At 48.0% G+C, this 23,027-nt stretch overlaps 1 long non-coding RNA gene across 1 annotated transcript; it reads right to left on the bottom strand.

The window, feature by feature from the left end:
- Nucleotides 1-7,731: 7,731 nt before the first annotated feature.
- LOC147100350 (uncharacterized) lies at nt 7,732-20,273 on the bottom strand. The gene is made up of 3 exons (XR_015073750.1): nt 20,042-20,273; nt 9,296-9,430; nt 7,732-7,854 (listed from the first exon to the last, which is right to left on the bottom strand). It is a non-coding gene; the product is annotated as an uncharacterized LOC147100350 (long non-coding RNA).
- Between the last annotated feature and the right edge of the window lie 2,754 nt (nt 20,274-23,027).

Below are 23,027 nucleotides of genomic sequence, written 5' to 3'. Positions count from 1 at the left end.
CGCTGGGCAGGCTTAACAAGGTCAATCAAGGGAAAATAGCGTGGGTGGCCAGACGTCGATGGAGGTGGGACTGAAACCCGACAATTGGGAGTCCCGCCTCCAAAAGCTCCCCATTGGCAAAATCCAGCCCCATGTATCAAGTCTTGGTATTATCAATCTGTAGCTGTAAAGAGCTTGAAGTCGTTTTCACCTGAAGTTCTGAAGGCCTTATTTTGCCCAATCTGATTCTTAAAATAGGACAGCAACCTTTAGGATAGACTACACCAACAAACACACACCATGGGCTGGGTTTTGCCAGCCCCGAGGAGGCGGGTTTGAAGGTGGGTCAGGTGGGAAAGTAGCAAAAAATGGCGGCGGGCTCCGATCCCGCCTCTGCGGAACTTTCCCAAATGTGGGCTCGCAGACCCCATTACGGTCCCGCCTTCAAGTGGCGGGATAGGCCCTTAAGGCACTTAACTACCACTTAAGTGCCTCTATAATCTCATTTTGAGAGGCCTTTCAGAGTTTACCACATTTCCCGCGTGCTGCACGTCTCCCCTGGAACACACCAGCTAATCCTGTCGGGTTCACAAGTGGTTAGCTTACTAACAGCTGCAGCTCCACCATAAAAAAGGAGTTTTCCACAATGCTCATTTGCAGGTGGCAGAACTTTCTTTTCTCAGGTCTTGGAGAACTTTTTGCAGGTCTACTGATTTTTGAAGTGTAGAAGCTGAGGTCCATCTCCACTGTGACCTCCTGGGAAACCCTCTCCCCACCTTGACTGAGCGCTTCCTCAACTGAGGTATATACCTGCAGCATGGGAACCATTTATTTCCTTTCCTCCTGGACCTCAGATTCAGACGAAGACCAACCGCGGCAGCAGCAGAACCCGGAACAACAGCAGCACCAACAGCAGGAGCAACAACAGGAGCGCCAACCTGCTGCTCACCCACCTGAAACTGCACAGGCCAGAAGGCACCAGCACAGGGAAGGACGTTGCCGCAGGAGATACCCCCAAAATAGGATTTACACACAGAGGATGAGCTACCTCAACATGAGTGAGCAGCAGTGCCAAAGGAGGCTGAGACTTTCGCGAGAGGTAGTGGGTGACATCTGCACAATGTTGCAGCAAGACCTGGAGCCCAAAGGAGCGGGTGGACACCCCTTAAAAATGGCCGTAAAAGTCACCATCACACTCAACCTTTTTGCTTCAGGCTCATTCCAGGGATCAACAGCAGACATCAGCGGCATCTCCGAGGCATCCGTACACACTTGCATCACGCAGGTAACCGATGCCCTCTTTGCAAAGGCGCACAAATACATCAATTTCTCCAAGGATCAAGCAAGTGTAACCGCGCGTGCGGTTGGATTTGCTAATATGGCAGGCTTTCCAAGGGTGCAGGGCGTCGTAGACTGCACACATGTGGCCCTTAAGGCACCCCATCACAATCCAAGTCTTTTTGTCAACCGCAAGGGCTTCCACTCCCTCAACGTACAGCTGGTGTGTAACCACAATAAGGAAATTTTGCATGTTTGCGCCAAGTACCCTGGCAGTTGCCATGACTCCTTCATCCTGCGGCAGTCTAGTGTGCCTCCGCTCTTGAGTCCGCCAGACCAACTTTGCGGATGGCCATAGCCATCCTCTCCTCTACCATAGCCATCCTCTCCTCTACGGTCACCATCCTTACCATGGAGGTAGCCATCCTTACCATGGAGGTAGCCATCCTTACCATGAAGGTAGCCATCCTTTCCACAGAGGTTGTGATCCTTTCCATGGTGATGCGTTCATGCGCCAATGCCTCCACAAAGGCTCTGTTAGCGATGGACTCCTCCATCCTCTCCACACTCGGTGGCCCTGGAGACAAAACCTGCCAGAGACTCATGCACCTGGTCCTGGAGTTCCATCACCGCTCTCCTTTGGGATGGACCCGGAGGCACAGGGTCGACATGCAGCTGAGCCAAGCTGGGAGAGCCCTGTGGCCTCCGACGAGGACTCTCCACTGCTGTCCCTGTCTCCACCATCTGCTGATGCTCACTTGTGAGCTGTGATACACCAGGTGACAATTATGTCTTGAAGGTCCCACCGAGGTGTGAGTGTCTGCGCTGGTGCTGGGTGCGCTTAATTCTGGTGATGCTGCGCCCTCAGAGGTTACAGCTTCCTCTGAGGAGTCTTCTGGCTCAGGCTGTTCCTCCTGGACAGTGGGGAGGGGGGCTGTCGATGGTCCTGTGGGGGAGTAAAGGAAAGAGTTAGACATGTAATATAAACATTGCATGCACATGGAATTGTGCAGATGAGCATCAGTCAATCTGTTAGAGCATCAGAAGCCATATCAGTCATTCATGCAATGTAAATGAGAGAGATGCATAAAATATTCAGTCACCAGCTTGTTCTGATGCACCCATCTTTCTGTCCCCCACTTGCACATCCTCCTCGGTTCCCACGATCTCGAGTGCTGCCTCCTCAGCGCTGGTGAGTTGGACTATTGAGGGTGGCCCTCCTCCTGTTTTCACCCTTTCCCTCTTATTGTGGCCTCTCTTTTCCTGCAATGAGGGACACAAGTGGAGTTTGAGTGAGAATGATGGAGTAAGTGTAGAGAATCCATAGCATAGAAGCTTAGAAGGACACAAAGATGGAGTGAGGTCCCAAGACCAAGGGCCCTCCCTGTGTGTTGTAAGTTGTTGTCATAGCATAACAGTGATAGGGAGTGTGAGGGCAGCATAGTCGAATAGTTAAGCGAATGTGTACTTAGAGAGAGAGGGATGGTTAAGGGTGCAGGGATGTAAGGGTCAAGTGGGATGTGGAGGAGGAGGTTGACAATGAAGAGTGCTGGTGATGAGAGGCGATGGGGAGCAGATTGAGGGTCATGGTGATGTCATACTCACTTTTCCTGTGCGGAGCAGGTCATGAAACCTCTTTCTGCACTGCAGTCAGGTTCTGCTGCACATTGATCTTGCACTGACCTCCTGGGCCACTTGCAGCCACACAGCTTTGGTCTGCTGGGGAGGTTTTTTCATCCCAGAGCATGAAGGGAGTCCTCATCAAAGCGAGCTGCGGCCTTGGACCTTGAAGTTGACATCTCCGCAGCACAAATCCCTCAGAAGAATCCCACATAAAAGTTCTAAGGCAGAAAATGAACCAAGGCTGCTTGCAGGGCTTAAATGCAGCTGCATAGATGACATCATCAGAGGCGAGTTTCAGGATCAAAGACTCATTGGGCCAGGGGTTCCCACACGCTGGAAATCAAGTGCCCAATTGGGGCAAAATCGCTCAATTGGCCCGCCTGACATCGGAAGCGGGAGCAGGAACTGCCGACCACCTGACCCGCTCCTAACCCGCCCCCAATAGCAAAATCCAGCCCCATGGCTTTTTAAATTGACATGTTTCAGACTTTGTATGTGTGTTCTAACAAGACCGAGCTAACTTCAAGATGGTCAGTGCTAACTTCATCTATTTAATGATTAGTTCAGAACTACAGGAAACACTTTATTATCCGGCACCAACGGGACCGGCGTGGTGCCGGTTTATCAAAAAGTCCGGATTACAGAGAGGTATAGTTTAAAAGGTACGAGAGCTCTGTACACAGCAACAAATCCAGGCTTCCCTGTTGCTTAGCAACATGTGCAGGAACTCCGGCCACAGACCAAGCATCCCTGTTGCTTAGCAACAAGTGCACGAACCCCAGTTACACAGCCACAGATCCAGGAACTGCCACTAATAAGAAGTAAAACTTACCTAAACCTACTCCTGAATTTTGCCGGTTAACAGAGATTTCCGGTTATTTTTTTTAGGTGCCGGTTAAAAGAGAGTTTCCTGTATTTTATTGCAATATTGTTTTTTTACATGAAAAGATAATTCTTTCCTGAGACATAGGGCTCGAAATTAATCCCCCACATCGGGCAAGCTAGGGGCAGGGGCAGGGAGGGGGGGTAAAAATATGTACGCTGATTTTACGGCAGCTGGTTTTGTATCATGCGAGTGTCCAGCCTTGGAGAGTTGGGACACTTCATTAATCAGGCTTCCATAGTGCAATTGGGAGCCTGATTTAAATTTAAGAGTTGCTGTGCGGGTTTCCCGGGGTTCCGGAAACCCGGCAGTGAAAGAGAGGCGGGAGCTGCCAGCTCCAGAAGGTAAGTGCCCTTTACAGCAGTCCTTGTGGGCCAGGAGGAGCAGCCCCAACTCCTCAAGGAAGCCTTTGGCCTCCGCTCTTCCGATCATGGACCCTCTCTCCCCCCCCACCGCAATGGCCGACCTCCCCTTCTCCCAAGCCCCGATCTCTTGCTCCTTTCCTCCCATGATGGCTGACCACCACCACCCTCCCCCTCAACCCCTGATCTCTACATCCCTTCCTCCTGCAATGGCCTCTCTTCCCCCGCCCCCTGTCAAGCCTCGATCTCTCGCTCCCTCCCCCCTCCCGATTGCCAAGGACCATCCCTGAAGGGTCCACGGCTGCGGCTTCCTGCAGGCTTCCTGCTGTCAATTTGGCCAACTGCCGGGTGGGAAATGGAAGAAAATAATTATAATAAGGTCCTGCCGCTAAATTCAAGTCCCCGGCTTTGCCGGGTTTTCCCTGTGCTACCACGCTCCCATGTACCCTCCTCGCCTCCCCCTAAATATTGGGGCCATAATGTTTTACTGTCTTCTGTTGTCCCTCTAACAGTCATGAACAGGGTATGAAGTATTTATAGGATGAGTTTAACGATCTCTTGCCCAGCTCATTTAAGCCTAATCATTTAATGACTATTCCCATCTACTGCTATCTGATATACCAGGCAAAACTTTAATCTGCTCCACTGTTTTGTCAGTCTCGAAAGTAATGTTGCTGATATTAGCAGACAAATGCTTAATGCCTTTAAACGACTTTAGCAGTAACTCTTTAAGACAAATGGCTTCCAATAATAGACAGAGGAATGTCATACGAGAGTGTTAAGCATTGCTCTGCTAATATCACCAAGAGTACTCGCTAAATAATCTGCTCTGTCAATGTGTAACATCCAGCAGATTTCATTTGGTTGAGATTTCCAAAACTAAAGCACAAATTTTGTAATCAACATGATATTATAGAAGACACTAGGTGGAGCTTTCAACATCAGTGAGGGTGTAAAACGGGCCTGATAGGATTGGCCGTCCATCATACGCCCTGCCAGGCTTTTCTTTCCATTGACTTCCACAAATCAAGTTTCAGTGACTATTTCAAGATGCAATGGGTGGAATTATCCTGTCTGAAATACTTTATTTTAGCGCTACATTTCTTAAAGTCATCACAAGTTCTGAATTTCTACAAATTAGCACCTAATGACTATGATGTCAGTTGAAGAAATTATTGTGTGTTGATCTGACTAACGTAAGCCAACCTATAATTGACCTTCACCAATCTAGTCTATATATTATTACAAGAAACAACTGAAGTAGGTTTAAACACTGCAGCACAATCCAAAGCCACACACAGTCCAAAGACGAAGGCCTGTCTTCACACTGAGGACACCCTCCATCGTGTTGAGTGCCACTACCACCTTGCGAAATGGGATCGATTCAGAACAGATCTAGCAGCTCAAAACTGGGCATCCATGAGGTGCTGTGGGCCATCAGCAGCAGCAGAATTGTATTCCACCACAATCAGTAACCTCATGGCCCGGCATATCCCTCACTCTACCATTACCATCAAACCAGGGGATCAACGCTGGTTCAATGAGGTGCCAACCTGGGGAAGCTGCAACAGAGGACTATATGCTTGCTAAAAAGCAAAAGCAGCATGCTATAGACAGGGCTAAGCGATCCCACAATCAACGGATCAGGCCAAAGCTCTGCAGTCCTGTCACATCTAGTCATGAATGGTGGTGGACCATTAAACAACTAACAGGAGGAGAAGGCTCCATGAATATCCCCATCCTCAATGATGGTGGAGCCCAGCACGTGAGTGCAAAAGACAAGGCTGAAGTGTTTGCAACCATCTTCAGCCAGAAGTGCCGAGTGGATGATCCATATCAGCCTCCTCCTGAGGTCCCCACCATCATAGAAGCCAGTCTTCAGCCAATTCGATTCACTCCATGTGATATCAAGAAATGGCTGAGCGCACTGGATACAGCAAAGGCTATGGGCCCCGACAACATCCCGCTGTTGTGCTGAAGACTTGTGCTCCAGAACTAGCCACGCCTTTAGCCAAGCTGTTCCAGTACAGCTACAACACTGGCATCTATCTGACAATGTGGAAAACTGCCCAGGTATGTCCTGTCCACAAAAAGCAGGACAAATCCAATCCGGCAATTACCACCCCATCAGTCTACTCTCAGTCATCAGCAAATTGATGGAAGGTGTTGTCGACAGTGCTATCAAGTGGCACTTACTCAGCAATAACCTGCACACTGATGTCCAGTTTGGGTTCCGTCAAGACCACTCAGCTCCCGACCTCATTACAGCCTTGGTCCAAACATGGACAAAGGAGCTGAATTCCAGAGGTGAGGTGAGAGGAGAGTGATTGCCCTGGACATCAAGGCAGCATTTGACCAAGTGTGGCATCAAGGAGCCCTAGTAAAACTGAAGTCAATGGAAAACTCTCCACTTGTTGGAGTCATACCTCGCACAAAGGAAGATGGTTGTGGTGTTTGGAGGTCAATCATCTCAGTTGCTTCATCAATGACCTTCCCTCCAACATAAGGTCAGAAATGGGGATGTTCGCTGATGACTGCACAGTGTTCAGCGCCATTCACAACTCCTCAGATAATGAAGCAGTCCTTGCCCGCATGCAACAAGACCTGAATGACATTCAGGCTTAGGCTGATAAATGGCAAGTAACATTCACACCACACAAGTGCCAGGCAATGACTATCTCCAACAAGTGAGTGTCTAACCACCGCCCCTTGACATTTAACGGCATTATCATCACCAAATCATCACCATCAATATCCTGTGGGTCACCATTGACCAGAAATTTAACTGGACCAGCCACATAAATACTGTGGCAACAAGAGCAGGTCAGAGGCTGGTTATTCTGCGGTGAGTGTCTCACCTCCTGACTCCCCAAAGCCTTTCCACCATCTACAAGGCACAAGTAAGGAGTGTGTCCGAATACTCACCAGTTGCCTGGATGAGTGAGTGCAGCTCAAACAACACTCAAGAAGCTTGGCATCATCCAGGACAAAGCAACCCACTTGAATGGCACCCCATCCACCACCTTAAACATTCACTCCCTCCACCAATGGCGTACCGTGGTTGCAGTGTGTACCATCTACAAAAGGCACTGCAGCAACTCGCCAAGGCTTCTTTGGCAGCACCTCCCAAACCCGCGACCTCTACCACCTAGAAGGACAAGGGCAGCAGGCGCTTGGGAACACCACCACCTCCAAGTTCCCCTCCAAGTCACACAACATCCTGACTTGGAAGTATATCGCCAATCCTTCATCGTCGCTGGGTCAAAATCCTGGAACTCCCTCCCTAGCAGCACTGTGGGAGTACCTTCATCACATGGACTGCAGCGATTCAAGAAGGTGGCTCACCACCACCTTCTCAAGGGCAATTAGGGATGAGCAATAAATGCTGGCCTTGCCTGCGACTCCCAGATCCCATAAGCAAAAAAAAATATTAGTGGATTTGATGAGGATGGACTACTCTACAAAATATATACGTTTTACAGCATTGATGAGATTTGGCTATAATATCGCTGGTTTTCCTGGGTTGTCAATCCTCCATAATCCATAACTAAAACTATCCATGAGGGTCACTAATTGTTAAACCAAAAACACAAGAACAGCCATAGCTGCACTTCAGCATTTTATTTCGATCCTAAGCATCCACTAAAGGTATGCAATTATCCACAGATACTGTCCACTGAATGACTTGACCACGGAGTCTGCATGTGTCAGTTGAGAGATTGCATTTACCTGTAATGGAAGAAGTTGAGATACTAATACATGCAGCTGTTGTAATTATGCAGCAATCTTATGGCCTATTTGGGAGCTGGGAATGAGCCATTGACCATTATACAGTAAATAGGGAATTTTCTCAGTACAAAAAGTGAGGGAACTCAGCATTAGAATAGCATTTTTGGAACTCCGTACAATTTCCTCAACCATAGGTCTTCATCTGGCATAAAATAACCAACCTTCTACATTCGTATAGTAAGAGAATGAATGCCCAGAGAATAAGGCACTGCAATTTTGCCAGAGCACTCCAAAGAGAGAAGTTGAACATCTTATAAGTGAAGTATTGAAAAGGCAAAAATGTGCAAGTTAAATCATTAAAACGGTTGTTGTCCCTTAACCAAGTTCAATAATATGTGGTTAGGTTATAAAGAACCTATATTCCGTAGAAATTGTAAAATTTCTCTCTGATTGTATCCTGGTTGACAATAATAAATTTCAAAAATTCTGGGAAATCAGAGCAGTTTTGCATCTAAATGTGTGATCAAACATTTCCCAACTTCAGATGTAGCTTATAGAACGAACATTTAGCACACACAAATTGGCTTCCTTTAATTAGATTCACTGACTAACATTAATACGTGTTATCCTGGTGCAGTAGTAGCACACTTGCTTCTGAATTGGAAGGTTGTGGGTTGAAGCCCCACACACAGGACTTGAGCATATAATCTAGCCCGACACTTCAGTACCAGGAGAATGCTGCATTGTCAGCAATGCTGCATTTCAGACGCAACGTTAAACTGAGCCCATATCTGCCTGTTCAGGTGGATGCAAAATGTTTCTTTTAAAAAGTGCAGGGAGTTCTCCTGCTCTCCTGCCCAATATTTATCCCTCAACCTAAACAGATTAACTAGTCCTCAGCTGCCTGTGAGGCCTTGTGCGTAAACTGATTGCAGTTCAAAAAATTAATTTGTTAGTTATGAAGTGCTTTCAGATTCCCCGAGGACATGAAAGGTGCTACATAAACAAGTTCTTTCCTTCCTCTTGATCAATATAATTAGTGCTTTTGTTATATGGGTCAAGGCTTCATTTGCATATTGTTAAGTTGCTTAACGCTGGTTAAATCCTGGTCTCTGATAATTGGCTTAAAGTTCTAACAGCATCAGTCTAAAATTCAAGGAAGTCAAAAATGGGATGTCACCAGCTCAGCAGCAATAAAGTGAAGTGACTCCAAAAAATTCCCACCCCTCATAGCCTCTGAAAATACCTCATTTCACAATCCTACATTAATGCTTTAACCATCAATTTTTTTCTAAGCATTCTTTTGAAAAGCAGCTTTTCTCAGTCCATATTACTGTTTATTGTTCCCTTTTCCATCCATAGAAATATGCTAAAACCTTTCGAACCCACTTAAGTAGCAGACACAACAGCCGCACAAATTGATAGCAACACTGCGGCATACCGTTGGGTAACAAGCTCAGAATTCTCTGCCGCCTGCAAACACATCGTAAGATGGAGTTTTTTATTTGCTCAGCCAGTCACAGCAGGAGGAGAAATCAGGCTCGGGAAACATCCACAGGGAAACATACGCAGAAGCCTGAAGCAAAAAAAAAAAAATTTGATTAGTTAATGGCTTCTGCATCTATAAAGAACATTTTGAAGCTGCATGAGTTCGAGTGCAGACATTTCGGAACGATGTCGGGTTATGCAAGGTGTGCTTTGTAGACTGTATTAGCAAGCTTCCAAGTTGCTGTGTAGAATGGTACAACTAAACTGCATGGAGCGGTGTAGACTGGCAAGGGTGGAATTCAAGAAGCTGTCCGAGCTAGCATGTTAAAATGTGGAATCCATATAGACTAGATTCCAATTAAGCACTTTACAGCCTTCCGGACTCAATATCGAGTTCAACAATTTCAGATCATAACCTCGGCCCCCATTACATTTTTACTTATTTTTTATCCACACCTTTGTTTTGGCCCTTCCCCCTTTTTTTCTCTCCCACATGGCAACTGTCTCCCATTCTGCCAGCGCATTTCACACCTAATCTAGAGCCGTCTTTTGTCTCCATTAGCCCTATCACCATCTTGTCTCGTTTTGAATACCTCTTAATGTCTCTTCACTTCTCTTCTGTTCTCTCCCAGCCTGGCCTCCAGTCTTGACAAAGAGTTTGCCCCGAAACGTTGACTCTATTTTCTCTCCACGGATGTTGCCTGGCCTGCTGAGTTTTTCCAGCATTTTCTGTTGTTATTTCGGATTTCCAGCATCTGCAGTATTCTGCTATCGTATTAGACTAGATTCACCTTGATGGTGAATAGGAAATGGACAGGGTGCTTTGGAATTAGTTCCTGAGAATTTTGACTTACTGGTCATGCCTTTTTATTCAATGTTATAGCAAACCAGATACCAAGCGAGAGGGAATGAAGCTGCTGCTTTAAGTTTTGATGGTGGATCAAATACCGGAGGACAGGCCAACAGACTCGGTACAGCTTTCCCGCTCTGACCCCTTCATCGCCAATGCCGTAAAAAGCTAGCATGAGGTATTGGAGCAGGGGGTAATAATCAGAGAAGGATTCCGTCTACAGCTAAATAATTGACAGTCAGCTTCCGTGCACAAATTATTTTCAAATGTTAAAAATGATTTCACACAACATTCACTTTGTGCATTCTGAATTAAATATATATTCCTCTTGGGAATGCTCATGATTTCAATTTTTGATAGGGGTGCTGATTGTACATTGTTCTCACAACCCTGTAAGGATCTTTGGATGGGTTTTAAGATCTTGCTGTAGTAATGTATCTTAATATATACAAGGGTCAATTTAAGGCTTGTAATGACACCTGTATGTATTGTGGTTGTCCATTGCACATTTATTGATTTTCAGTATCTTTATCCAGGTGTATTTGTGCCACATGGACCCCAGAACTAACTGTTCTGAACCCACTTTCATTATTGGAAACATAGGCCCCGATTTTAACTGCCCCCACCTGGCGGAATCCTTGGGCCTCCCTTGCACTGGACTACTCCTGCAATACTGTGTGCAGTTCTGGTCGCCACACTATCGGAGGGATGTGATTGCATTGGAGAGGGTGCAGAGGAGATTCACCAGGATGTTACCTGGGCTGGAGCGCTTCAGCTATGAAGAGAGACTAGACAGGCTGGGGTTGTTTTCCTGAGAGCAGAGAAGGCTGAGGGGGGACCTGATTGAGGTGTACAAAATTATGAGGGGCCTGGATAGGTTAGATAGAAAAGAACTTTTCCCTTTAGTAGAGGGGTCAATAACAAGGGGGCATAGTTTCAAGATAAGGGGCAGGAGGTTTAGAGGGGATTTGAGGAAAAACTTTTTCACCCAGTGGGTGGTTGGAATCTGGAACTCACTGCCTGAAAGGGTGGTAGAGGCAGGAACCCTCACAACATTCAAGAAGCATTTAGATGAGCACTTGAAACACCATAGCGTACAAGGCTACGGACCAAGTGCTGGAAAATGGGATTAGAACAGACAGGGCTTGATGGCCGGCATGGACACGATGGGCCGAAGGGCCTCTTTCTGTGCTGTATAACTATAACTCTAAAATACTCCCCCTCCACCGTACCCCCCCACCCCGCATCATGACCAGGCCCCCTGATCACAACCAGACCCCCCCCCCCCCAGTAACTGCTGGGGACCGTTCCCATGTGTGACCGCCTGTGACAAATTTCTGCTCCCACCTGCTGGCCAGGCTATCAGTCTGGCCGGTTTTGGAGCAGGGCTCGGCCTTCTTTTATTTAAATGAGGTCCTGCTGTTAAAATCGACGGGGCCTCCACGTCCCTGACCTTGCCAGCGTTCATCGCTCGCTATCGGGCTCCCCCGCACTCTCCCTGCCAATATCGGGGCCACAGTCTTTCACTGCCCACTCTGTGGCAGCCCCTTTACCTCTGACTATAGGCTTCCACAGTCAAAGTACGCAGTAGCTCCCCTGAAATGTCTACTGTAATGGCCAGTTTAATGGCAACATTGTGTACACACTGCACAACATTTGCACATCTTTTCAATAGCATATGGAACAACGCCCCAAACTGTCAAGACATCCATGTATTTTCTACAAACATGAATAAATCTGACCACTTACATCTGTGCTCATAAGGATTCCATAGGGAAATCCAAATCTGGGATTATGTCCAATGTAACTCATAAAGAAACATTGGGCCCGATTTTCGGCTTGGGGTTTCTGACACACGTAAAAAAGTGTCAGCCAGCTCCACGCAATTTTCCCTCAAGTGGCCAATTAATTCCCAGTATGTGGGAAGCCTTGCTAATTGTCCAATTCGAGTCAGAAATCCCCACACTATGATGTCATAATTCGTGGTGCTTTCAAAGTGTCCAACAAGCTTCTCCACCTCTGCAGGCTTCTCAACCACTCTTGCACAATGGCAGAGGAGCCTGCACCAGCTGCTGCCAGCGGCAGAGGCCGAGCTGCCTTCAAATTTGCCGAGGCTTCACTGCAGGCATTATTGGATGGGGTTAGGGCCCACAGGGAGGTCTTCTTCCCTAGGTCAGGGAGGAAGAAGCCTCCCACTGAGACCAATGCTGCATGGATGCAGGTGTCAGCAGATGCCAACTCGCTGGGAGTCACCAGAAGAACCTTGGCATTACATCTCTAACTCCTTCCTTTACTCCCCCACAGTACCATCCAGAGCCCCTGTCCTCACTGTGGAGGAGGAAGAGGCTGTGCAGCCAGGCTCTTCAGAGGAAGCTCCAACCTCTGAGGGCGCAGCATCAGCAGAAGTAAGCGCACCCAGCACCAGCGCAGACACTCACACCTCGGGGCGGACCTTCGGGACATAGAGTAGTGTTGTCACCTGGTGTTTCATAGCTCACAAGTGAGCCTCAGCAGATTCTGGAGACAGGGACAGCAGTGGAGAGTCCTCGTCGGAGGGCGCAGGACTCTGCCAGCTCAGCTCAGCTGTGCTGCATGATGACCCTCTGCCTCTGGGTCCATCCGCAAGAGAAGAGGTGATGGATCTCCATGCACAGATGCAGGAGTCTCTGGCAGGTTTTGTCTCCAGGGTCGCTGCGAGTGCTGAGCAAATGGAGGAGTCCATAGCGACCATGAGCAGAGCCTTTGTGGAGTCATTGGCGCATGAACGCATCACCATGGAAAGGTTGGCAACCTCCATGCAGGAGATAACTCGCCAGGGTACGGGAAACATGGTGAGTGCTCATAAGAGAATGACATCTCTTGAGGAGCGTTGGCCATCTGTTGAACAGAGAAACCAGATCTTCATGGAAGTCCTTCTGAGTAGGACTGCCAGTGCAGAAACGGGTCCCACTGGCCCCCTAAAGTGCAGCAAGGTGCTCTCAAGCCACTTCCAAGTGCTGGCCCCTTCTGGCCTGTGCAGCTTCAGGTGAGTGAGCAGCAGCCTGGTGCTCCTGGTGCTCATCCTGCTGTTCCTGGTTCTGCTGCTGCCGCCTCTGCTGTTGGAGATCCTCTAATGCCAGGAAGGGAACGTCCCAAAGGCCTCCCATGCTTCTGGCAGATGCCTCCGTTGAGGGGGCGCTGTATTAGGGTGGTGAGAGGGGCTTCCCAGGAGCTCACACTGGAGAAGTGAGTGAGGCTCCAACTTTCTGCAGCTGCTCCTAAGGCTTCAAAAAGTTCCCCCAAGCCTTGATCAACAAGGTCCTGCAGCCTGCAAATGCTGCCTATTTAAATCTCTTCAGCCCTCAGCGACCTGCTGCTGCAAGCAAGCAAGCCAGCTGTTTTCACGCCAGCTCTCAGCAGCAGGGTTCCCCGCAGGCGGGTTTCAGGTGGGGAAAGCCCCAAAGTCGCAACGGCACGGGAAAATCCACTTCAACAAGCAGATAATTGCTTGTTAGTGCTCCGACGACCAGTCCCGCCAGCGGCGGCCGGGACTGAAGCGGGGCGCGCCGAAACGGCAGTCCGAAAGTCGGACGGGGCGGGGAATCAGGCAGGGGGGGTCCCTACCCGCTTTTTCGCCGATTTTCGGCCCCCGGCCGCATGAAAAGCCGCCCGACGGTGGCCAGAAAATCAGGGCCCGACCCCAATTTTCGGCTTGTGTGGGGAATGGTCGGATTTCCCTGAATGTGGGGTTTCTGACACACATAAAAAAGTGTCAGCCAGCTCCACGCAATTTTCCCTCAAGTGGCCAATTAATTCCCAGCATGTGGGAAGCCTTGCTAATTGTCCAATTCGTGTCAGAAATCTCCGCAGTATGATGTCATCATTCGTGGTGCTTTCAAGGTCCATAGCAAGCACTGCATCCTCTGAAGGCTTCCAAATGAACCATACAGGATGGCAGAGGAGCCTGCAGCAGCTGTGGCCAGTGCCAGATGCCGAGCTGCCTCCAAATTCGACGAGGCTTCACTGCAGGCATTATTGGATGGGGTTAGGGCCCACAGGGAGGTCCTCTTCCCTAGGTCAGGGAGGAAGAGGCCTCCCACTGAGACCAATGCTGCATGGATGCAGGTGTGAGCAGATGCCAACTCGCTGGGAATCACCAGAAGAACCTTGGCATTACATATCTAACTCCTTCCTTAACTCCCCCACAGTACCATCCAGAGCCCCCGTCCTCACTGTGGAGGAGGAAGAGGCTGTGCAGCCAGACTCCTCAGAGGAAGCTCCAACCTCTGAGGGCGCAGCATCAGCAGAAGTAAGCGCACCCAGCACCAGTGCAGACACTCACACCTCGGGGGGACCTTCGGGACATAGAGTAGTGTTGTCACCTGGTGTTTCACAGCTCACAAGTGAGCCTCAGCAGATTCTGGAGACAGGGACAGCAGTGGAGAGTCCTCGTCGGAGGGCGCAGGACTCTGCCAGCTCAGCTCAGCTGCGCTGCATGTCGACCCTCTGCCTCTGGGTCCATCCGCAAGAGAAGAGGTGATGGATCTCCATGCACAGATGCAGGAGTCTCTGGCAGGTTTTGTCTCCAGGGTCGCTGCGAGTGTGGAGCGAATGGAGGAATCCATAGTGACTATGAGCAGAGCCTTTGTGGAGTCATTGGCGCATGAACGCATCACCATGGAATGGTTGGCAACCTCCATGCAGGAGATAACTCGCCAGGGTATGGAAAACATGGCGAGTGCTCATAAGAGAATGACATCTCTTGAGGAGCGTTGGCCATCTGTTGAACAGAGAAACCAGATCTTCATGGAAGTCCTTCTGAGTAGGACTGCCAGTGCAGAAACGGGTCCCACTGGCCCCCTAAAGCGCAGCAAGGTGCTCTCAAGCCACTTCCAAGCGCTGGCCCCTTCTTGTCTGTCCAGCTTCAGGTGAGTGAGCAGCAGCCTGGTGCTCCTGTTGCTGATCCTGCTGTTCCTGGTTCTGCTGCTGCCGCCTCTGCTGCTGGAGATCCTCTAATGGCAAGAAGGGAAGGAAAAAAAGGCGTTCCACGCTTCTTGTAGATGCCTCCGCTGAGGAAGCGCTGAGTGAGGGTGGCGAGAGGGGCTTCCCAGGAGATCACATTGGAGAAGTGTGTGAGGCTCCAACCTTCCACAGCTGTGCCTAAGCCTTGAAGAAGTAGCCCCAAACCTGCAACAACAAGGTCCTTCAACATACAAGTGCTGGCCCTTTAAATCGCAGCTTCTCCTTACCTGCAGCTGACAGCTAGCAAGCTTCATGCCAGCTCTCAGCAGCGGGGTTCCCCGCAGGCGGGTTTCAGGTGGGGAAAGCCCCAAAGTCGCAATGGCACGGGAAAATCAATTTCAACAAGCAGATAATTGCTTGTTAGTGCTCCGACGACCAGTCCCGCCAGCGGCGGCCGGGACTGAAGCGGGGTGCGGGGAAACGGCAGTCCGTTAGTCGGACGGGGCGGGGAATCAGGCGAGGGGGGTCCCGACCCGCTTTATCGACGATTTCCGGCCCCCGGCCGCATGAAAAGCCACCCAACGGCGGCCAGAAAATCGGGGCCGACATGTCTGTTGAACCTATTCCTCCACAGCCACCAACTTTTCAAACTTGAATATCAAAGTCACTAGTTCTTAGATGATATATTCTCAGAGGGCTGGTCTGACTAAATTTTGAACGGCTACTTCCTCATCTTAATTTGATTATGATCCTGACACATGTCACAATGCCCAAGGAGCCACAGATGGCTGTTGGGGGGGGGAGGCAGGGGCGGGATTACAAAATGCACTGAGGGCTGTAAAGGGCTGTAAATGGCCAGTAAAAGGAGGTTGTGGTAGAAAAGTTGAATGGCACAAAGGGTAAATTGGGCAAAACTGACCCTTTAGATGCTGATGAGCTCGAGGTCCTGTTGTAGGAGATGCATCGAAGGAGAGTGGCAGCTATTTGGGTTAACAACCACCCCCAGTAAAAACTCAGGTGGAATCTGCATAAGAAAGCTCACTGATTGAGTCAGTACTATCAAGGAGGCCCTTTCCTTGAGTTGAGACAGCACCAACTCCCCGCAGGGGTTGAGCAGGATGCTGGGTTTTGCCTCTTCAGTGGTCAGTTCAAGGGTCACTCCAAAAGGGCAATAATCTCAATGCCAGTATGTCCTTTGGGTTCACACCCTACCCAAATCCCTGCTTCAGATTGTTTTCTGTCAGTCTTGGAATGATCAAATCAGGTTCATTCAAGGACAGATCTCAACATATAAACCCCAGGCAACTGTTCAATTTAAACACCCATCTTGGATGTAGAAAAGTGTTTTGACCAGGTAAACTGGAGTATCCTGCACTCCGTATTTTAGTAGATGACCTTCCAATTAAATGCACTTGCTTTGATTAGTCTTGTTGATAACTTAAAATTGGCAGTGTACTCTTCGTGACTAGTCAAAAGCCATACTCAAATCCCTTTCATTTTTCATCTTTTCTAATGGATACCTATTCAGTACTTACCATTGTTTTATATTTCCTGTTGCAATGCACCAGCATGCGTTATTGCAACTATTTAATTGTCCAAAAGACTTTGAATGATAATAACTCAGCCACACAGTTTGGTGTCATAAGCACATTTTATATTACAATAAATACCATCCTCTGCATCGTGATATCAACAACAGGAGTTTTTAAAAATTCATTCTTGGGCTGTGGGCGTCGCTGGCAAGACTAGCGTTTATTGCCCATCCATAATTGGCCTTGAAAAGGTGGTGGTGAGCCGCCTTCTTGAACTGCTGCAGTCCATGAGGTGAAGATAGTCCCTTAGTGCTGTTAGGGAGGGAATTCCAGGATTTTGACCCAGCGATGATGAAGGAACGGCGATATATGTGTGGCTTGGAGGGGAACTTGCAGGATACCTAATAGGCTTCAGAATTCCACTAGTCACCCTAAAGAAAGAAAGAGCTTGCATTCGTATAGATCCTTTCACATCCTCAGGATGTCCCCGAGTGCTTTACAGCTGAGAATTATCTTGAAGTGTAGTCATTATTGTATTGTCGTTAAACGTAGCAGCCAATTTGCACACAGCAAGGTCCCACAAACACTAATGAGATAAATGATTAGTTTTTGGTGGTGTTGACTGAGAGATAAATGTTAACCGGGACAGCATGGGACCTCTAGAAAAAAATGCCACAGGATCTTTTACGTTCAACTAAAAAGGCAGATAGAGGGCTGGATTTTCATTGAGGAGGCGGGTAGGAGGCGGGACTACAACTTTCAGGGTTGTAGTCCCGCTCCATTGAGTTATAGCCAACCCACACGATTTTGACTTGATTGACCTTGTTGAACCCGCCCAGCGGGCTCAGCAGGCCAATTAAGGGCCACCCGGCAACAGGTGACGTCATAGATTGACATTTCATCTGTCAAGAGCTTTTGACAGATGAAATATCAGCGTTTCACAGCTGTTTGAAGCTGTCAAACACTCACAATCTGTACTCTAAGTTAATTCCTTCCTCTCAGGATGATTTAGAGATCTCCCCGGAACAGAAAGCTGAATGCTGCAATTTTTGACAGATGGCGGCCATTCTGCTTTCTGTGCCGGTGAGATGAGGGACTCCCGAGACCTGAAGGAAGGAAGACTGTAAAGGTAAGTAAAGGTAAGTAAAACTTCTTTAAACACTTTAAACACACCAAACACACTTACCTCTGCACTCATGCACTCATCACTCATCTGAAAACCGAACATCTCGACCCCTCCAAGCCCTTCAGCCCGACAGCCCACCTTGCTAATTTGGAGTGGTTTGGAGCCGTCGGGAATCCCACATTTCACCAATGAAAATAGGGATTAGGCTAAAAACTGCCTGTTAACTACCTGTTAACAGGCAGTTAATTGGCACTAATCCCCTTCCCGCCTTGGGGAGGCGGCTCCCAGTGCGGGTCGGGTACCCGCCTCCTTTGAAACTGGCATAAAAACATACCGATCACTTCTTATGGACACTGTGCTATTAAAATATATCAGTTCTTATGAATGAATATGTTTGAAAACTGATGTGCCCCATAAAATGTATTTTTCTTGCTCTTGATGTGAGGATAACTGGTCTATAATTCCCTGATTCATATATCATACTGTTTTTGAATGGCAACCTATAATTCATGATCTTCCAGTCTTCAGTTACAGCTCCTGGGCCTAGAAATTGGGTTGGGGCGCCAAAGTGGCGCAAAAGTCGCCTGAGCGCAGGATTTAGCGCAGCGATCGGAGTAATTCCGATCGCCAGAAATTCAGTTTCAGTGCCGCTCGAGGGACACGGGGCGAGGCTCGAGGCACTCCGCGTCCCTCTTAGGGCACTGAAACTGATTATCGCAGCGCAACGTGCCGCACGCTGCGGTACTGCAGGCCTTCCTCCCCCTGTTAAGGGGGAGGTGCCTGCAACAGCGCAATCCCTGATCGCGAGTGCCGGCAAATGAGCCCGGAACCAAGGAGAAGTGCCGGGCTCTCGGGAAACAGCCGGCAATGCCACGGGGGGTGGGGGGGGTTAGGAGGCCGGGGACGGAGGTGCTGGCAGGCGGCCGCCAAAAAAGCGGCCGCCCCGCACCTCCACCTGAATTTGCGCCGCTGCCGGCACAGTAAGGCCCCGTGAACCGGGCGCGGGTAGCGAGCGGCGCAACTGCGGCGTTCGCTACCAAATATCGCAAACAGGGCACGAATGGGGTGCTGCGCACACCAATGACGTCATCGGTGGCGGCGCAGCGCAAAAGCCTAACGCCACCATTAGCGCCCCTATTGAATATCGCGGGAGACGCAGCCAGTGGCGCTACAGCCACTGACTGCCTCTTTAGACGCTAACAGGTGGCGCTACTCACCCAATTTCATATTAGCTAAAGCCTAATCTATTTCTTTGAAGTTTCTGAGAATATGCAACCTGGCCCACTTAATCATTATCTTTCTTTGTCACACTTACTTTACTGATCGTTACATGTGTTAAATGATTCCTGTGAAAAAATGACTGGATGTAGAATTTGTCATTAGTCTTCATTCATTAGAACTGATATATTTTTTATTTGTCATTTCCTGACCCTCCTTAAAAGTTCAACCCAATCTGTCACTTTTTCTTGTTTTTGGTCAACTTAGTGTGTAACATGTGGAAACCCATCATTACGCTCGAGTCGCCAAACCAAGCCACTGAGAAATTCACACAGGCAGAGTTTCTACTAAAGCAAAATACGGCAGATGTTGCAAATCTGAAATAAAAACAGAAAATGCTGGAAATACTCAGTTGGTCAGGCAGCATCTGTGGAGAGAGAAACAGAGTTAACGTTTCAGGTCGATGACAGGTTTCTCACTCCACAGATGCTGCCAGACCTGCAGAGTATTTCCAGCATTTTCTGTTTTTATGTCAGAGTTTCTAGCTGTTCAATATGGACTGTGCTCTCTTCCCCCATAAAGACATACTCCCTTACCTAAACTGGTAAGTACAACAGCCAAGGCTTAGGGACACGCAACGGTGCACAGTAGTAGTTCTAAAATGAATCAGTTAAAACTATGCAGCTTACTAGCATAAGCTTCCCACTGCTTGTCACAAGCTCCATTCATAGGTCTATCCCTCAAAGTTCTATTACTGAGCCAGGCTGGCTGGTCAATCATTAATAGTGCCCTGGAATACTGCAGACCAACCTGCCTCGTGTATTGGACTGCTGATATTGCCACAGAAGGTGGATTTGATTCTAATCTTTCATCATCAACTGTATCATCTAGGAGCCACCTCAATCCCAAAGAAACCCAGCTTATTGCTCTCAAAAAGGATATTCATCAGTTGATCATTAGACAAGCGACACGTGTTGGCTGGTGCGTTCCCTAGATGAAGAGCAGATATCAAGAACTCATAAGAAAACTCACCATAACATGAATCAGTACATTGGTACCATCACCTTGACCGGGACATTGAATGGTGGCATCACCAGTTGGAGCTGTGAGCTTCAGCAGCAACTGCTTACCTCTTTGAAACCCAATGATGGTAAGCACCAAACCCTGAATATTGTCTCCAAATAATGCGTTCCAGACCTTTGAAACTTGGTATCATAATATTTCTCTGGATCCCTCTTGCTGCTTTCTATGACCCAGCTTTTGATTGTCCATTTGCAACTTTTAATTTTCATCACCTTTAATTGATTTCAAGTTGCCACAAGCCTAATTTCAAATTGGACTAATTGCAACCAAATATTTAATACTGGAACTTGGAATTGGAATTGTTACTTGGGCTTTTAAGTCATTCTGCCCCTGATGAAGTTAAGGATTGTGGAGCTAATTGGCTGTTAATGATTCCAACAGTAAACACTACCATTAGACATTAATGAGGGACAGAAATGTGCGCGGAACGTAATTACAGAACTGGCGACTTTCCTGGTTGTAAAGAAAATGTTTTACCATTGCTATTAAATCCACCCAAACATTAACACAAATATTAAAATCATGTTTAACTTCAGAAATGCTATATTTATTTATTTATTCATGTTAATGGAACCAAATAGTCAGACACAAATTCCTGGAGGGAAAAATCCACTTGGCAGATTATAGTTTGAATTAATGCTGTGATATATTGTGTCCCAGTCCTGTATTAAAAATGTAACAATTAACGAGTTTGATTAGATAGTTTTGTGGCGTTTATATTTCCTAACAGTTGCAGATCCATCCTCCTGTTGGTTCCGGGATTTAAGGTCAGGCATGTTGACATATACCACGCACCTAACATGGCTAGCTGACAGCCTGTCCAGAATGCAATTTCACGTGGTGAAGTTGATTTTACCGCCTGTACTTTCTCATAACATTTTAAATGTTCATATTAATAGGTTGATTAACTCTATTATCACAACACATTACTATTAACCCTTGAAAGACCTCAGTAGCAATTCTGCATCTTATAAAACAATAGTCAATTCAGCAGGTTAATGCACTGCGGATCCAAGTAGCATCCCGATATCCCTGCACAGAATTCTAACGTACCAAAGAAATTACGATTCACTTCCATTGCCCAAAATTTCTGATCTGAGCATACAATTTTCTCTAATTACCATTTATCATTGGTCAAGGCACTAAATAAGCCTCTTCCACAGCCCAATTTCAGGCAGTTTATGGAAATTCTGATTGAAGCAAAATCCTGGTGCATGTATTAGACTCCTTTGCAAAAGTCGTACTTTTGAAGGATTGAATTGCCGAAGAATATTACATTTCTAAATTGGTTTAGAAGCCCCTGTTTATTTTTTACAGAATTTATCACTGGTTTATGTGGCACACTTGTCCAATTTTCTTAAGTGATACCTACAGGTACCTAGGTGAGAGTCAACTATTTGCACCCAATTTTCTGAGGTCAGTTTATTACAAGAAACTTTGGTTTATCCGGAGGTTAACTGTCCGGAATGTTCGAGCCACCGGCAAAAATCAGGAGCCGTTTCGTTAGGTTTTTTTTCTTTTCATTGCTTTTTTTTTCACCAGTCAGGCTCTGCAAGGTCTCGCTGAAGCTGTTGCTAAGCTACAGAGACGCTTGCAAGGTACGGCCGACTGTTTAGAAGCTGTTGCTAAGCAACAGGGTTTGTTGCCCGATACGGAGCTCAAAATCTCCGTATGTTTCAACATTAGCGCTGGTTTGTCCGGCAGTTTTGATGGGACGGCAACAGCTCGGTCCCGTCGGTGCCGGATAGCACAAAGTTTCCTGTAGCTTAAGTTCAAGTGCAGATTTGCAGAGGTACAGGGAGCATATCAGGGGTGGGAGTGAAAACTGTATGTCGGTGACATTTAAAGAGATGGGGACAATTAAAGGGAAGTGGCAGACAAGGTGTGTTTTTGAAAAAGCATCCAACATTACAGTGAGTCAGGTATTCAAATCTTTTCACAATACGTCTGTGATGAAATATTTCCATTCATCACTGCCTGTGACTGAGATCGGTTTCAGTGTCATTTCCCTTCCCCCAGACCTCATTGTATTGTGTACTGGAATGTGATGTATTGTATACTGGAATGTGCTGGAATGTGCTGTGTGTAGGGCTCCGCCCATACCTGGCCCCGTTTGTAAGCTAGCTTCAGTCAAGCCCCAGTCTCCAGAAGGACGACATCTCTCTCGCTTACGTGTTTCGTTCTAAGTTAATAAAAGCCTTGTTTTGTTCTGCTACCTTCAAGTCTCGGAATTATTGAGGCACATCAATTTTATTAACTTATTTTTCAACACTATGGATCAACTCCTGAAACCCGAACGTTTGGATTTGGATCAACATGCTCCGGACGCATCAGCACGCTTCGGACACTGGTTTGAGTGTATGGAATTCTTCCTGGACAATTCCGCAGCCGTCAAAAACGCTACGGACGCTGCAAGGATGAGACTCGGAATTCTGCGGAATTGGGTAAGCCACCGGGTTTACCCCCTCATCCAAGACGCCGAGACGTACCTGGCCGCCTGTGCCATCTTAAAGGTGCATTACCAGCAGCCTACGAATGAGGTGTATGCTAGGCACCTGCTCGCTACCCGCGCACAGCGACCTGGGGAATCGGTGGAGGAGTTCCTAAGCACCCTGAAAATGCTTGGCAAAGACTACAAGTGCCGAGATGTAAAAGCCGCAGTGTACACTGACGAGCTTGTTCGCGATGCCTTCATCACAGGCCTCAGCTCCACTTACATCCGGCAAAGACTGCTGGAAAAAACGGGGTTGGACCTGAAACAGGCTGCGGACACCGCGCGATCCCTGGATGTGGCCCAGAGAAACTCGGACGCCTACTCTTCAGCCCGCGCCGTCCACGCCGCCACGTGTGCACCGAGGGCGCCGCCATCTTGGAAGGCATCTTCCCCGCCCGACAGCCCGACACCGGCTGGGCCCCGCTCTCCCCCCAGAAGCCC

This window comes from Somniosus microcephalus, chromosome 26 (assembly GCF_052327205.1).
Source record: "Somniosus microcephalus isolate GS21.2 chromosome 26, FLI_Smic_1.0, whole genome shotgun sequence".
Lineage (NCBI taxonomy): Eukaryota > Metazoa > Chordata > Chondrichthyes > Squaliformes > Somniosidae > Somniosus > Somniosus microcephalus.
The sequence above is the reverse complement of the archived record's forward strand: the minus strand, read 5'-3'. Positions and strand labels throughout refer to the sequence as shown.